This window comes from Pinus tabuliformis, chromosome Q, assembly GCF_031772625.1.
Source record: "Pinus tabuliformis cultivar Carrire ecotype Pingquan chromosome Q, CPIR1, whole genome shotgun sequence".
Classification (NCBI taxonomy): Eukaryota; Viridiplantae; Streptophyta; class Pinopsida; order Pinales; family Pinaceae; genus Pinus; species Pinus tabuliformis.
The window spans coordinates 813,241,184-813,259,681 of NC_142296.1; the positions used below are offsets into that span (position 1 = coordinate 813,241,184).

The 18,498-nt window shown below is 37.0% G+C and overlaps 1 pseudogene; it reads left to right on the forward strand.

The window, feature by feature from the left end:
* The first annotated feature begins 16,437 nt into the window (after positions 1 to 16,437).
* LOC149222145 (uncharacterized) lies at positions 16,438 to 18,186 on the forward strand (annotated as a pseudogene).
* The last annotated feature ends 312 nt before the right edge of the window (positions 18,187 to 18,498 follow it).

The following is an 18,498-nucleotide window of genomic DNA, read 5'->3' on the forward strand; positions in this document are numbered from 1 at the left end:
AGGAGATGTTTATGGAAGCTAAGAAGAGATTCAAGGAGGCCTCTACTTTAGGTAGTAAGGATCAACTACAGCCAAGAATGGATCCTTCTATGCTTACTACCTTTTTAGAAACATGCATGAAATTGTTGCACGATAATAAGGCGGTTAAAGGACTACAAGAAATGATAATTGGGTGTGCAGGGTCAGGGAAACCGCACGTTGAGTGGAAACTAGGAAAGCATACATTGCACATTGGCAGGGAGGTGAGATTAATGACGTAGATTGTCAAATATGAAATGGATTAGGTAATTTTACACCTAGGTTCAGACGGGAATGTGTGTTGGTATCAAATTATGACTGTCCATTCCACTTAAAATCCTCTTTTGACTATCATTTTTTATCATTTAACCTTCATATTCCAACGATAATCCTTAGAAACTAAATGATATGAAGTCATTATCATTATTTTTAGTTTTAAATTAATTTTTGAAATTATTATGTTAAAAATGACATTTTTCAGAAAATTACAAGAAGTTGTGACTTCTTGTAAATGCTCCATTATTTGACATGTTGCACAACAGGTGAGAAAATTTGAAGATTGTGGGAATGAATTAAAATGTACATGGATGGTGGATCACCTATCCACTTTCAGTTTTGAAGAAAACAAGTGTCTGGTCAATGCTGGTCTAACCCAGCCACTTCAGCAAGTTTTCCAGATTTTGTGAAGAGAATAATTTCTATTTTCAGAATTTTTACATAAATGAAGGAACTGATTCAATTTCGACCTTCTTGGATTTAATTAATAGAATTCTGTTAGGATAATATGGAGTAGGAATAACTTCTTTTTCTGTAGCATTCATGATAAATAACCTATGGAAGAAGACTATGTTTTAGAGCTAGATTGTGAACATATGAATGTACAGTTTGTGCATTTTTGATTCCATATTTAAAACAGACTTCATCATCAAGTTTATGTCTCAAGATCCAGTAGTTACACTTTTCTGAATCGTTATATAGTGTGCTTGTGAAGTGTTGAAGGGCCCTCATCACTACGCTGGTACACTCTCTTTTCAAGTTTCCTTACTAGTTGCATATTCGAATTCGAAAATTAGAAGTTATTTTATGTGCAGAAGTAAAGGTTATGTTACTAGAGTTATCAATTAAAAAGAGCTTGCATTCATTGTGAAAAGAACCTTGTAAATGATTCAACCAATTCTGATCTTGAAATTGATATATATGCTTGTTGTCATACAATTTCCATATTTGTTTATTGGCTTTGACTTTGAAGATAGTTCTAGTTTTATTTCCAAGTGATTCAGATTGTAGTTGTTAAATTCAATTTTCAGTTTGATAGGTGATTCTTGTAAAAGATTCAACTGTTATTGTTTTGCAACATTACTCATCTTATTCACTGTGTGGTTTAATTTGCTATTGAAATTACTTTGGATTGTTATGATTGGGAAAAGTTCTATTGAGAAATATTCTTGTAAGGGAATGTTAGGATTTTAGCCAGTCATTGATACTCTGTTTTTGGTTACTTGGGCAATAAGAATTTCATAAGATTTGTTTTATCTAGATTGATGCTTGCGTGATTGAAAAGACAATGAAGGACCTCTTGTAAGAGAGCACTGTTAATTTCATTCACTGGGATGTCATTAGAACCTTAGATCCTTTTAGATCTATATACTTTAGGTGAGCACCTCTAAGTGTAATTTCCCGGGTTGATAAAGGAATTAAGAGCTTAACTTACTTTAGTAAGTAAAGATCAAACATTTTGGAGCCATTTCTGGGGAGGTGCAACTAGAAAGATTAAAAAAAAACTTAAAATCAACAAAACAATAGAAACATAAAATTAAATTTAAATTTCGGTCATGTTTCTTAATGTCTAGGTTTAGGGATGAGAAAGGAAGATTCACAAAAACCCCCCAACCAACAACTAATCCACCATTAAGAGCAGAACCATTAGAAAATATTGAGTACACAACACCAACAAGAAAAGTTACTGTGGAAAATCTTGAGGAAAAGCAAAGATCAGGCCAAAGACTCACTCTCATTGAAAGACAAACCCTACTAGCTCATGAAGCAAAGAAAAGATATATACCCGAGACTTCTACAATAGAGAAATTAAGAGAGAGTAGTACAAAAATCCAACAGCCTATCTATGAACAAATTTTCCCTCAAGAACTAAAACAAGAAGAAGAGATAGAAACCTTAGACAAATCACAAATTACAATGGCTGAAGATAGAGGATCCAGAAGACCTACACCTGAACAAATAAGAGAGTATGAGAGATAAATGGAAGAAAGGAGAAGAAGAATGGAGAATGAAGAAAAAAAACAAAATGATACTCTGTTTTGGGGAAATCAAAATCCACCAGAAACAGAGGAATCCATATTTAAATTTCCAATTCAAGATAGAGGAGAGCAAATGGATGAGGAAATTAAAATGAAAAATATACTGCCATCTATATTACAAAACTTTTATGGTATGGCATCTGAAGACCCAAACTCATTTTTATTCGAATTTGACATAGTATGTCGAACCTATGGATAATTCAAATTAACTTCAAGTGAGCAAGAAGGATAGACATATCTGGTCAATGGACACAGGCTAAAGATCTACCATAAGCCTGTGAGAAGGGAAGACTTCACGAGGATAGTATCACAACAAAAGGAGGTACAGATAGTACAACAGTCAGCTGTAATATCCAAGCCTTAAATAGTTTCTATTTTCTACAAAAAAAATAAAAAAATATAATTTTTAGATATGAAAACTAGAGATGGCATAATCTAAACACGAATTCTTATGAGAAAACTAAGAAATTGGCTTGTAATAATTCCTTTTTAGCTTAGTGTAAATATCCAAATAAAAGGATTCTGAAAGAAATATGACTTGAGGAAAAGTCAAATCATCAGTTGGGGAGAATAAAGTTTGAACTTGTTCATGATTTTCTGTATCCCTAAGTTCATCTCCAACAGAGGAAGAGATTTGTCTTTACATTTTCTAATGGATTCTTAAAAAATGATTGTTGTTTAGTATTTTCCAAAAGGATTTGATTGTAAACTCAGAACATATCTCAGAAAGGGACCTGTTATATAGAATTTTTCAGAAAGGGACCTGTTATATACAAATTCTCATTCTCAGAAAGGGACCTGCTATATACAAATTCTCATTCTCAGAAAGGGACCTGTTATATAAAAATTCTCATTCTCAGAAAGGGACTTGTTATCATTCTCAGGCAAGGGACCTGTTCTATGCATATTTTCAGAATGGGATCTATTTACAAGAAGATTGCATCAACAAAGAAGAAGACCACATCCAAGAAGAAGAAGATTGCAAAGAAGAAGTCTAGACTACACCTAAGAAGAAAGAGACTACATTTAAAAGAGGAATGGACACCATCACATTCGGCCTGAACATATCAAGCAACAAAAGCCAGCTCCCAAACAAAGAAATATAAGAGGGATGTAAGAATTGCCATTTTAAATTTTTAATTTCTTTTATTAATTTCAATTTTTAGATGGTGGTTTATGATAATTATTGCTTTCAGTTTATAAATACCCAAATTATCCTATATCATTTATTCTTATATCCTATAGGAGTCAGTCCTACTCTTCTACCTATATCCTATAACTATAACCTATTTCCTATTTCTGAACATTAGTCCTATCTTCTACCTTGTATATATTCCTGAAGTTCTGATCCTTAAAGCCTACCTTTTGATCCTGTACATACATTTCTAATCAACCTATAGTCATAAGTACCAACAGACCTACCAAAACTAAGCATGCATACTTAAGAACTAAACTTTGAAGAAAGAGATCAGGTCACAAATACAAAGGATTTATCAATTTGTAAGCCATAGAACAGGTCACGAATACGAAGGATTTATAAATTTGTATGGTTTTCAACCTACAATTTTTTTTTAAATCTAGAAAATAAAACATAATTGATAGACAAAGGGTATGTGATCATAAGAAAGGATTAACAACTAGCTCAACAAAATCATCATGACCTGATGCTCTTATGACCTCAAGGCATCATAATGGTCCATATACCCAATTTTATCATTCAAAGACCACTGCCAGGACTCCGAAGGCCATCATTAAAAAATCCTTGTGTAAGGCATTGAAGGGATTATCAGTGAAGCGTATGCTACGTGAAGAGATTGAGGGTTCATTACATAAACAAGTAATGAATGAAGGAAGTAAGTACTGTATTCATCACGAAGTGTAGGTAGAAGTTTGGACCTGTAGAAAATGTAGTGAATTAGAGCTATTGCCATTCTGAAGGTTATAAACCAATCCTCTCTGAGTTACATAAGGGTATATCATTACAAGTAAAAGGGCCACGACACAAGGGAGACCCACCAGAACCGGTTGAGAGGAATTTCAATTTTATTGGCAGCATCCTCCATTAAACAAGAGATACACATAATACTCAGGTCCAGGTAGTTTTCTTATCGTAACTTTGGTGAAATTTGTTTTTAAAACATAAGGGAAATATAATAATTTTCTACAAACTATGGTAAAATTATTTTTACAATTATAAATTCTTCTTACGCACAGGGTAAGAGGAGATAAAAAAATTTCTCTCATGGAAAACCGACCAGAGCCACAACAATTTTATCCTTCCAAATATGATAAGGACTGCATAGAAATTTTTAGGGCAAAACAATGCCTGCCATTCTTAGAAAAATACAGTGGGCACAATGAGAAAACAGAAAGGGAGTTTGCCTCTTCATGTACTGGTGAGAGAGATATTGTAGGAAACCTATCTTTTAGGGTCTCAGAAGACACAATTTATTAAGCAATAGGTATAAGCCTAGAAGGAGAAAAGTATTTTAAAACCAAGCAGTTCAAAGAGAAAACATGGACACATTTCATATCCAGGACAAGGGTATCATCAGTTGACTGGAAATCAAGGATACCAAGGAGCTGGCTCATTCATCCATGGGATGAAATAGTTTATGTCATTCAAAAATTTATAACTTGTGAGGGAAGATATAGCATTGTATTTCTTAATCATATCAAATTGTTAATGCATCTAAGTGGAGACTGCATTATAAGTTTGCCTTATTTTCTTTTACAAAGTTTGACTAAAATGTTTAAGACCATACAAAAACAAACAAAAAAAAAGTATAAGAGTCTACACCATTTTGGTTTGATAAAAATCTTGATTGAATTTGAACTACAAAAGATAAATGTGACCTGGAAGAAGTTCTTGGTGGCTAATGAGTTTATGATAGATGAGGAGCAAGCAAAGCAACACAATTCACAAGAAGAGCAACATAATTCAAAGGAAGGACAACAACATGTAGAACTAGTGATTGATGTAGATGCTATAGAGGAAGACTTTTCAAAGTACAGACTAAGTAACTATGTTCCATCCAGCAGTAGTATCAGAATAAGGAGGATGGTATGGGAGGAGGTTTAAAGGGCTGAACGGGATAAAATTTTCTCCAATTACATAAGAAAGTCTAGAAAGACTAAGTTAGGTCAGAAAGGGAAAATGGTGGAGGAGGATGATGTTATACAACAAGCACAATATGACTACATATAGGGATTTGAAAGTAAAGACGAGTAAAAGGAGCAACAAGAATAAAAGGTCTCAGGTAAAAAGAAAAGAAAACTGGAAAGGAAAGTTGAGAAGTTACAACAACAACTTATGGAATCAGATGTTTTGGAAAGAGTAGTGAAAAGAGAAAATGAGACACTCAGAATACAAATCAAGAAGTTTCAAGTTGAGAATGAAAAATTGAAAAAGAAGGTTAAGAAACTCACAACCTATAAAATGCAAATTTGTAGGAAGGCCTACAAACTCTACAAGCAAAAGAAAGCAATTAAAACCAAGTATCAAATCCTGAAGACAGAGTATGAAGCCCAAATGAACATTAACACTTTACTTCAGGTAGTAAAAGTAAAGGCAGAGGCAGAAGACATAAGTTAACAGGTTAGAACTTATTTTCATGAGGGCATGCAAAATCCTAAGTTTGGGGGAATGTTGGTATCAAATTATGACTATCCATTCCACTTAAAATCCTCTTTTGACTATCATTTTTTACTATTTAACCTTCATATTCCAGCTATAATCCTTAGAAACTAAATGATATGATATGATTATCATTATTTTTAGTTTGAAATTAATTTTTGAAATTATTATGTAAAAGATGACCATTTTCAAAAAATTACAAGAAGTTGTGACTTCCTGTAAATGCTCAATTGTTTGACATGTTGCACAACAGGTGAGCGAATTTGAAGATTGTGGGCATGAAGTAAAATGTACACGGATGGTGGATCACCTATCCACTTTCAGTTTTGAAGAAAAAAAGTGTCCGGTCAATGTTGGTCAAACCCAGTCACTTCAGCAAGTTTTCCAGATTGTGTGAAGAGAATAATTTCTATTTTGGGAATTTTTGCATAAATGAAGGAACTGATTCAATTTCGACCTTCTTGGATGTAATTAATAGAATTATGTTAGGATAATATGGAGGAGGAATAACTTCTTTTGTTATAGGATTCATGATAAATAACCTATGGAAGAAGACTATGTTTTAGAGCTAGATTGTGAACATATGAAAGTACAATTTGTGCATTTTTGATTACAGATTTAATACAGAGTTCATCATCAAGTTTATGTCTCAAGATCTAGTAGTTACACTCTTCTGAATCGTTTTATAGTGTGCTTGTGAAGTGTTGAAGGGTCCTCATCACTATGCTGGTACACTCTATTTTCAAGTTTTCATACTAGTTGCATATTCAAATTAAAAAATTAGAAGTTATTTTATGTGCAGAAGTAAAGGTTATGTTACTAGAGTTATCAATTGAAAAGAGCTTGCGTACGTTGTGAAAAGAACCTTGTAAAAGGATTCAACCAATTCTGATCTTGAAATTGATATATATGCTTGTTGTCATACAATTTCCATATTTTCTTATTGGCTTTGACTTTGAAGATAGTTCTGGTTTTATTTCCAAGTGATTTAGATTGTAGTTGTTAAATTCAATTTTCAGTTTGATAGGTGATTCTTGTAAAATATTCAACTGTTATTGGTTTGCTACATTAATCATCTTATTCAATGTGTGATTTAATTTTTTATTGAAATTACTTTGGATTGTTATGATTGGGAAAAGTTCTATTGAGAAATATTCTTGTAAGGGAATGCTAGGAATTTAACCAGTCATTAATACTCTGTTTTTGGTTACTTAGGCGATAAGAATTTCATAAGATTTGTTTTATCTAGATTGATGCTTGCGTGATTGAAAAGACAATGAAAGACCTCTTGTAAGAGAGCACTATTAATTTCATTCACTAGGCTGTCATTAGAACCTTAAATCCTTCTAGATTTATATACTTTAGGTGAGCACCTGTAAGTGTACTTTCCCAGGTTGATAAAGGAATTAAGAGCTTAACTTACCTTATTAAGTAAAGATCAAACAATGTGTTACCAAAGCAGACATGGGAACGCATAGGTAGGCCCGCACTACAGTGGTTCCCTATTCAATTACAGAGGGTGAACCAATAGAAAATTTTACCCATGGGGAGATTGCAAGGGGTAATAGTGGATATTGAAGGCGCGAGCACGCAGACGGACTTTGAGGTGATAGAGATTGTAGATGACAACAACCTTATCCTGCATTTTTAGGAATAGACTAGGCCACTGATATGAATTGTGTCATCAACCTGAAGAAGCAGAAGATGATATTCGAGAAAAAGTCCCTTTGCGTAGTAGTTCCGCTAGATCTGGCCAGGGGTGCGTGCTACACCGAACCTGTGTGCGACGATGAGCTAGATTTCATTTACCAGATAATGACGAAAGACCAGGATCAAGTGAACCTAACTACGAATGGGAGAATCTCATGGGAGCGCGACAGTTCCTGTACTTTGGATTCAGATGAAGAGATAGAACAATGGCAAAATTGGTTGCACGAAGTGACAACGCTGAATTGTAACATGATGATTAGATCATTGGGGTGCGTGACGACGAAGCAAGGGAACTGCCAACCTATGATGGGATAACAGGAGTGGATGAATTCTTAAACAAATTTGAAAGTGCAGTATCAGAACAACAGCGGTACGATGCGCTGGAATGGGTGTTGCGCGCGACACCCACACGATGGTGGGGTACACATTAGAAGACTATGGGGACCTAGCACGAATGTAGAAGATGGATGCGCTTACAGTTTGGAAGTCCCAAACGTCGAATGCGAGACGGGCAGCCAGGATGAAGCAGTTTATGCACCCACCTGTGTCGATGGGTGTAGACGTATGCTATGCAAGAACATCCCAGACTAAGCATCGACAATCAGAACCCGACATGGAAGTAGGGCAGGAGACACACTCCACAGATAGTTTACGACGGAGCATTCAAAAAGCTATGAGGAGTGATGAACAAAGTTCACCATATGAACCGAACCGACTGGGACCTGCACGTACCAGTGGTTTGATGGGCCTATAGGACCATAAGCAAAAACTGGAGCGTGGAAATGACCCCAACATTGACAAGAAGAGATGAAACCAGGAGGACAGAGAAGAATCCCCAGACCACAGCTCCCATAGTAGGGACAAGACATGAGGACCTAGGTAAAAGAATTAGGCAGTTACAGGAAGCCATTCGATGGGGGAGCTTGATACTCCACGAACTCGATGAAGAGTGGGCACGACTGAGAAATAAAAGTGTGACATTAAACGAAGAGATCAACGAACTGGAATGAAACAAGGTACTACTGAGAACGAAGAATATGATGCTGGACATGGGGATTAAACAACTGGAAAAGGAACTAAAGGAAGACTTTCTGAATGAAAAACCTTGAAAGTTGTAGCCAAATATGCGCAAACCTAAGGATATATTGGAGGAGTATGATCGCGAGCTAGTTGGTAAAATGCCGTGGTTAAGGCCGTACCTGACTCTCGAGGGAAATCAAGAGAGTGCGCCGCATCTAGTAGTGCGCGCAGCGGCGACAAAAGAGACCGTGTTGTGGGTTGTTTGCCAAGACGCGATAGCAATGCACCAAGGGGGTGCGACCACCTGACTAGCCGAAGAGGAGACAGTCTCACCACTCCATACAGTTGAAAGAAAGTGCGGGAGTATAAAATTGTCTGTTATGGGACTGCGTGACAACAGGGGTGCGCGCAGGGTCGGTATGTCACAAGGGTCGTGATCGCACAGAAGGGGTTGCGCTGTTGTGCAGATAGACAAGGAAGTGACTGTTAGTGTCATTGTTCATGACAAGATGTCCGAGTTAAGGTGAAAGGGTGGGTGGTGAGAAATTAATATACAAATTAGGAGCCAGATTTAGCACGCTCTACCATAAATCTCACATTAATGACTCGAATAAGGGGGGAACGATCGAATTTTAATTTCAATGGGCCTATAAATCACAGTTGGTCATCCATTGAACAAACCATGACATCTTGAGAATTAAGTTATTTCACTATCCACTAGGTATGGACCCATCAAACTTCAGTGCTTTGACAGTAAGCCTAGTGGTTGAAACATTGCAAAAAGAGATGCAGGACCTTTGGGACAGCATAATGTTGACAGCCAAGGACACTGCGCCGAGCCTAATGCCAACAGTGGGAGATGTACCGGAAAATCCCAGACAGGTAGCAGGATCGGTCTGGATGTTGCCGCGAAACCCATGGTCTAGTAAGCGATCTATGAAAGATAAGGGCAAGATGGCGAATCTTGAGTCAAAAGATAGAATTCAATTTAAAAGTTCATCTCTGGGTCGCATGCCCATGACGAAACTTGAAGATTGGGACCTCATGGACAACAACAACTCTCTTGAAAAAATGCAACGTAAGCTTCAGCAGACATTGAGTATACTGAACTAGAAATCACAAGCTTGCTGCTCTTGCACAAAAATTTCACGTATTTGACATCTCAGCTAGAGCTAAAATCCTATGAGGGGTCGCTTTTTGTTAACCTAGCAGAGAAGAATGAGCATTATCAGTTAAGCAAATTAGTAGGGAAAATGGAGTAGGAGCTTGAAAAAGCATTGCAGGAGGCAATGATGGAGCAACATACTATAGTGCATCATTCACAGGGATGGCAGACCGTGAAGCCTTGGTAGCACAACTCGCCACATCGACGAGGTGACTCGAGGGTGAGTCACGATGTTTGTGTTGGGGGCCTGTTGGGCAATGGATCCCCTGCGTAACGATTTTGGGGCTTAAAGCCCACAATTTTTGGTAATGGTATTGTAAAGGCTCTGCGAAGTGTGCAGAGCGCGAATTTTAATGAGTCAAGTCAAAGGGTTGTCTACCCTAAAATATTGTAATTTCATATAGAATGTGGTGGCCTACCCATGGTCCACGGACCATGGGAATGTATAAATAGAGTGAGGCTCTAAGTGTAGAAGTAAGATTTAGATGTGATCTCAAGTGATATGGGTTTTTGAATGTGATATTCGCTCTAAGTCTGTAAGTTTGAGTCTTGGGTTGTAGGAGTAGAAAGAGGCTCTGTAGCTGTGTGCACAGAGGCCTGGTAGAGTCTGCAACTATGTGCGTGGACCCCTGTAGTTGAGTGCGCAGGGCGGAGTTGGAATTGTAACGGAACAAAAGAGTAATAAAAGATAATTTGATTATGAAATATTGTGCATCTGTTCGTAGATCTATATGTTTGTGCTTCTATTATATGTTTATGCATCTCCTTACAGTTTATGATTGCACACACTTGTTAGGAACGTTGAATGATTAATAAGAATACCGGGCCCAGAAAATTAAGTTAATATTTATAATAATAACACAGTAAGGATAAGGGATCTAGACCACACCTCTTCACACTCCTTACAGAGCTATGTGAAGGACAGACAGCTGCACAGTGCGAGTGTGCAGGATCGGTTCACGACTATTCTAGATCTCATTAAGACATCCCTAGGGTGTGGAAACCTGGATCCAGCACCCTCCCATACTACCTCGGGTGAGATCTCAGTTTGCACTCCGTGGAATGTTGCTAAAAGAGCTGGTAGTTTCGGGATTTGTTTTTCTAAAACACTTCTGAACCTAGGTCAAGTCCCATCAAGCCAACAATGACACATGGAGTGAAACCCTAGATTATGACCTAAACTAAGGAACTTAACCATTTCATGACCTAAGACACTTAAATGAAGATATGATACCTCGAATAAGACAATGACCATGATGAGTGATGAAGATCATGAGTAAGTGAAGGGAGCAACAGTGACCTAGACACAACAACCAGTGACCAAATTTTTCTTTGAAGACTCACTGAAATGACAAAAATTTGTCCTGAGACCCTAACAATACCTTGTAAGAGCATATTTGATCACTGGTGACAGGCTGAACTGACTGACACTAACACTTACAACTAGTGTCAACACCCTAATATGGACCACACTACAACGCTGGTTGGATACTTGTCATCGAATAATCCAGTCAAGTAGTCTTGCCACCTGCCATTTACATTTTACCCCTATCATAAGAGTGCATATCAAGTAGATACCAAATGTAATAGGACAATGTACATCATACCATTCCTCATTGGATGTCTCGAACTTCCCCAATGGAAGAGTAGATCTTGGTTATCATATAGTTCTTTCCAATCTGTAGGTTACTTCTCATTCATGCATATATATAACAACAAAATAGATATAGATACATGATCTTAAACACCATATTATTAAGTCTAGTATCCACGTGTCAATTTTGTAGTTCATACTGTAAATAAATCTTACATTAGATAAATCATAATTTCACTAAGTCATTCATTAGATAAATCATATCCACTTAAGCCATACATGAAACAACAGTAAATCTGATAAGTCATGCACTAGATAAATCATAACCAAGTAAGTCAGACATTAGATCATACATCAAACATTTCAATCATCAATACCTAATCCATATAATGATTTATATAAGTGGTTTCACCTGTCCAACTAAATGCATCAATATTACATAGCGTTCATAAATAAATAATATGGAACTATAAATAGAGCTTTAGTATAGGTAGCTATCTAAGTCAAAATGGACATCATAAATGGTCAAAAGTGACGGGTAATTGTGACATATAGTATTTGCATCCTCCCAAGTAGCAGATCTTGGGTTGTACTTGTCCCATTGTATCTTAACTTGGCCCACTAAGTGATGCCTGATCTATCGAACCCTATGGTATAATATGCATATTGGTTTGATCATTATGGTTCCCACATCCGAGACCTATAATTCCCTCTAGTTGCATTTGTGGGATTCACTAGAAACATAATGTTATAGGACAGATACATAAAAAATCATGTGTTTTATGCAAGTGGAGTGGTAGTACAAGACAATAGGACATTGGTCCAATTTTCTCTTTGATTATAAAAGGTCCTATAATCGAGGTGGTAACTTCATACCTTTCTCAAACTGAATAGTGTTAGGAATAACTAAAAAATAAAAATAAAAACTCGGTCCCTCACTTTAAAACTTCGATCGATACTATGTGCATCAACATAACTCTTTTTCCTATCTTGTGCTTCTTTTAAACTTTGTTGAATCTATCTTACCTATTCCTCCATTTTTTTGAAATAATCCTATCGTAACTATTACTGTGTCTTCCATCCTTTTGTCGAATCAACGATGTCCTGCATGGCCTCCCATATAGAGCTTGATAAGGAGGCATCCTAGTTGAATTGTGGTAATTTTTGTTATAGGAAAACTCTACCAATGGTAAGTATCTTTCACACCGAGTCTAATTATCCATGACATACATTATAGGCATATATTCTATAACCTGATTTACTCTTTTAATCTTTCCATCTATTTATAGATGATATGCAGTGCTAAGGTTTAACTAAGTCCCCAACAATAACTGCAAAATTGTCCAAAATATATATGTAAAGTGAGAGTCCCTATCAAAATGATCTTTGTGGGTAACCCATGTAGCTAGATAACTTCACCTATAAATACTCAAGCCAAGATGGGAGAAATCTCCTAGACAAGGTAGTTATCCACCTAGAGATACCAAATACATGGCCAAAATAGAATATGTTAAGGCTGTTTATCCAAGAAGAGAGCAAATCATCATTCAAGAGTAATCCAAAAAAATATATTTGCAATTAATGGTCATGGCCACCTTTACAAGTGGAGTGAATTCAAAGAATATGCAAAGGTAATTAGAGTCTTGTATTCAAACATTGTAACTCCTCCAAATGGAAATAACATAAAGATGTTAGGGAATTATCTCCTAGGATGAACCAAATTGGCCATAAATAGTAATCCCATAGAAACATGTGCCACAATTATTCATAAAGTTGTTATAACTTCCTCAAAGAAGTGGGGTGTCCTCAATCAATGTGCCAAAGTGGTTAAATGCACATGTACCAACACCTCTCCTCCAAGGAATATGATAAATAGTTCACCCTAAGAGATTGTTTAATGAGGCTAGGACACTCTCCAATATAGTAATAAAGGATCTTCCCAAACCAAGAGAAACTATATTATACAATGTGAAATAACATACCAAGTGACCAAAAACATGGGTGTCAATGTAGAAGACCACCCAAGCAAGGTCTGAATGCCTTCAAATGCATGATAATATGCCAAATAAGGGGAGTGATTTGCTCTATCAATAAAATAAGTACTCACAACATGCCAAATCATAGCCAAACTATAAATATCCATTGACATTCTTCTAACAAACCACAACCGCTTTTCCATGTCATCAAGACATCCACCAAAAGGGACACCAATTATACAACAAAGAGTGGGTGTACTACTTCAAGGTTCACCAATCAAAATCATGAAACATTAATCCAAGTAAAACCATATGAACACATGCAAACATGCCCAACAACTAATTCACTATGTTAAGGAGCAATAATTAACCAACAATATTTAAGTAAACTCTTAGTTGATGGATATCCATCATCATAAATGTGATAAGGGTAAATCAAATGTTTGAGCAATGTTATGCAAGGCCCTAAATCACATTTCAAACACCATATGTGCGAGATGCAAGCCTCCAAACAAGAAATGATGACGCCAACCAAGGACATAATGTGCATTATCTAACATGGGATATCAATAATAAATCATAGTAACAAACCCCCATGGTTATGTGATTTCGAGTGCAACGACACTAGGCAAGTGCGCATAAGAACAAATTTCCTTAAGACACCTCAACATTCACTAGAGGTGATCAACAATGTCACAAGGGAAGTTTTAAGGAGAGTGTAAGCACAAACCATGACTTCCCTCAATAAAAGCATTAAGCTCCATCAAATAATCCTACAATTGCAAGCATAGTATAAAGAAGATGTTAATTGATAATCAATTATATAAGCGCCCTTTGGTAACAAGATATGCAAAAAAAAAACATCAATACTCCATGTGCAACATGCTTGGTTAGGGTTAACAAACACCATCTAGCACTCAACCTTGATTTAAAAAGGAATAACTCTTTATTCAATATGGTGAAAAAAAATGATATGGATTAGACTAATAAAGCAACTCATGTAATAAGATGATGCCAAAAGGCTAGGGAGATGAATGCCATTCACAAAGCTTTATATCTTTTTATATATAAATCTTTCATCAAGTGTGACTTATGGAACTCATGAAGGTTTTTTCGATTTATATGTTCTAACATTGAAGGGGCAAAGTGTGACACAAAGGGTGTTAAATGATGATTAGTGAGTAGATTGTAGTGGTGAGTAACACTCTACCATACTAGAAAACGAATTTATTACACAAACACATATTCTCCTAGATTTGGGGATGATTTACAAGACCATATCGAAATAAGATAGAGATACCATTCATGAGAGGCACCTTATGCTAAGTTCTACAAATAACATTATCAACCAATCATTTAGAGGAGTTAGGACCACATGCACACACCATTTCACATGGCTGTCTATACGCTTAATCCTATAATGGTGTGTGGAGAGGCTTGGGAGAGTGCCTTTGATGATTATGTAGAGGTGAACGAGGAATTCAAAGCAATTATTTCAATCACGTTCATAGTTGATGAGGGAAAAAATACTTTGGTAACAATTTTTTTTTTTTTGAAATCAGTGGCCTCTTTAACACATCCAATTTAATAGAGGATTGATTTCCCATATCTTAGGAGAACCTGATAGGTTCGTGGAAGCTTCAAATGGATGGGTTTCTAGATATTTGTTTTTTTTTGTTAACTACTATCTCGGGTTGTCAGTTCCTTTGCGATCGATGGGAATACGCTTCGCTTAGGAGAGAGAAGGTGCTATTTGTAGTTCACAAAACCTGAAATCACTACTCATTAAAACACGGGAACACACTTTCTTATAGAAGAGCGGGGAAGCTATTTGTGGTTCATAGAACCCCACATCACTATGGAATATCACCTATATATCTGAAGGGGCCAACAACAAGATTGTATGTCAGTCCAGAAGATGCATCACAAATAAATGAAGAGGTGGGTGTAGCATTGTAGTTAGGATTAGGTGGGGTGTATTTGAGCATCTTTGAATATACAGACGAGTCAAAAAGTGACACTGGTGCTGACATGCTTGCTGATGCCAAAGAACAAGCAAAAGATCAATAAAGCTTCTTCTCTTTAGTACTTAAATATGGCAAACAATATCCACTGAGAACTACAACATCTAATCGTCAATGCAGCACCGCAACATTCAATGATGCATATCCCAACATATGCAACACTAAATGTTTGCATTTTTAGGTGATTATTTCTTTCCCTTCAATCTAACTAATGACTGGTTGGCTCCTCCACCTTTTTTAATTACTATAAGATCATTGGTCATTCTTCCATTAATGTCTACAAGACTAAATATAAAAATTGAAAAAATTGAACATTTCAAATTGTAATGCATTGGATGTGTCATTCAATGCTATACCATGTTTGGACATAGAAGTGCACCCAAATGGACTTAAAATGTATAAAATTAAAGAAACTAATTATATTGAAGACCCCAATAAGCACAAAATTACCTCTTGGATGAGAAGAGGAGATTCAATGAAACGCATGCCACTCCATAAAGGATCATTGAGATTAGTACCATGGGACTCTAATTGTGTGGCGAGGCCTCCATTGATAACACCGAAGCCTCCTACCTACTGTAGGAACTCTTCCAATACCTTCATCCATTCTACACCTCCAAACATCATTGCTTACCATAAAATTGCACACAACTAGGTTCCCCTGATCACAGAACCCTGTAGACAAAAACCCAATACTATACTCCGTGCCAAAAGTGTATTAATGAAAATGTTACCAAAGACAGTGGGAGAGGTTTTAGAGGTTGGTAAGAAGTGATAAATAGGGCTTTCCAAATTTTATGGGATGACATTAAAAAAATTGAAAATACTTCATTAAACAAGTAAGGGTGCGTATTTCCAAGGCATTAGTTCCACATGATAAATATTCCATTTGTCATATCCGTGTCTAATTTTCAAGACCTGCAGATTCGAAGGGTGTTCATAATGCTGGCTTGCTCACATTTCGCAAGTTGTGTGAAGATGGCGTGGTGTATTGGCACGCGTCACTGGCACCCACTAAATTCCATTGAAATGCGTGGGTTTCAGATGCATCCAACAACACGCATTCGAATAGGTTGTTTGTGTTGCTTGCTTGCTTGCTACCATTTCTCTGAAGATGGCGTGGTCGATATAGCCATGGAAGATGCTCGGAAAATGTTGGAACCCTTCACCCGAGAGAAACTATTGGATATTTTGTAGGAAGCGATGACGCAACACCTGGACATATTGGAGTAGGTGCGTGCCATCGTGGACAAGGATCCTGCGCAGAGAAAGTTGTTCGTTCGTGGCCTTGGTTGGGATACAAATACAGAGTCTCTCAAGGCCCTCTTTCCCAGTTTTGGGAGCTGGAGGAAGGCGTTGTTATTATGGACAAGAACACTGGTAAGAGTAAGGGTTACAGATTCATTACTTTCAAGCACATGGACATGGCAGCAGATCGCCTGCTGAGCCATACTTTTTTTTTCTCAGTATGGAGAGATCGAAGAGGGGCCACTAGGGTTTGATAAGTAGTCGGGCAGGTCGAGGGGTTTTGTGCTTTTTATTTTCAAGTCGGTGGATGCAACCAAGCATGCGTTGGAGGAGCCCATGAAGACTATCGATGGGCATCAGATGTTCTGTAAGTTGGTCGGAAAAGGGCAGAAGCCGAAGCCCGATGACATTAATGTTCCCGGGGAACCAGATGGGTCTGATATCAATGGCTTGAACCAGCCCAGAAATGTAATACCTTCGAACCCTGGAATGCAGTATGGTGGTATGGGGCATGGTTTTGTGAATCCGATGCTCGGGGTTAACCAGGGTTCGAATCCAACAGGACTAGCCGCACATCAGGGTTTGAATCATCATGGGTTAGGAAATTCTGCTTTATCTGGTCTCGGAGGCCACCCGAACCCTAGTGGGATTCCTGGTGGTTCCATGAATCATCCCATGAATCCGTCTTCTATGAACCTGGGGCTCTCTTCTCATGGAGGTATGCATGGTGGGTCAGGCCAAGTCCCTACATCTTTGGGGATGGGTGGTTATGGAGGGCATGGGATTACTGCATTTCAATCGGTCTTCCTGTGCAAGTGGTTTTATGATGCACAAAAGGGAATTTTCCAACCTGTTCGAAATTGATACAGTTGATACTTATTTTCAGCATTCACTTTAAGTTGTAATATACACTACAGGATGATTGCAAGGTCTTAAATCTCTACATCCAGGCAATTTGTACTTTGGATGACATGATCATTTAATTGGGATGTCATGAATATCACTGCTTAGTGCGTGCTTCATATGTCAAGTGTATCCTCTAATTTCTCACACGTAACTTTGTTACCCTTATACAAGGAACTTTGTAAGTTATTCCTATTATTTCATATCGGGGCTCTAATTTTTTTTGATGGATTATATAACAGTCACCATGTTCTGAATTAAAAAGGCAATCGTTTGGATGGAGGCATCATTTGATGCATTCCCACTTGAGGCCTCGTGCAATCTTCAGTCAAAAAGATGTGCACAATTCAGTTGAGTATGTGCAGTGTTACCAAGACTGCCTATTGTAATTGTAAACCAAATCTGAAAAACTGCATTTTGGACTGTAAAAGGGTCAAAAATTAACATTGGCCTCGTGCTATAACATTGTAAATCATATTTATTGGCTATGTAATTGTACCAAGTTCATGATTTTAATACTCCACTGTAATTAATGTTCTAGAACTTGAACTAAACAAGCGAGTTTCCAGGTCTGAATCTATCTTTCTTAGTCTAGGTCCAAAATACGAGCTTTCAAACAGAAGATTGATTTAAAATGTCATTTTTATTTTGTTGTTGTTTAATTGGTAGTCTTCCTTTATTGGCATACTAGTCATTCTACAATCTAATGAGGAATTACAATGCTATAGGATGTTATTCATGTCTATGCAGCAAATAGTTTAAAAATCACTGGAATTTGTTAAGTTTGTTCAAGGGCTTCAAGAGAAAAGAGATGGGTAGATCCAAGTCAATGGAGATGTTGTTCATGCTTCTCATCTGCATTTCACGCCCCATTGCCGCCATAGATGA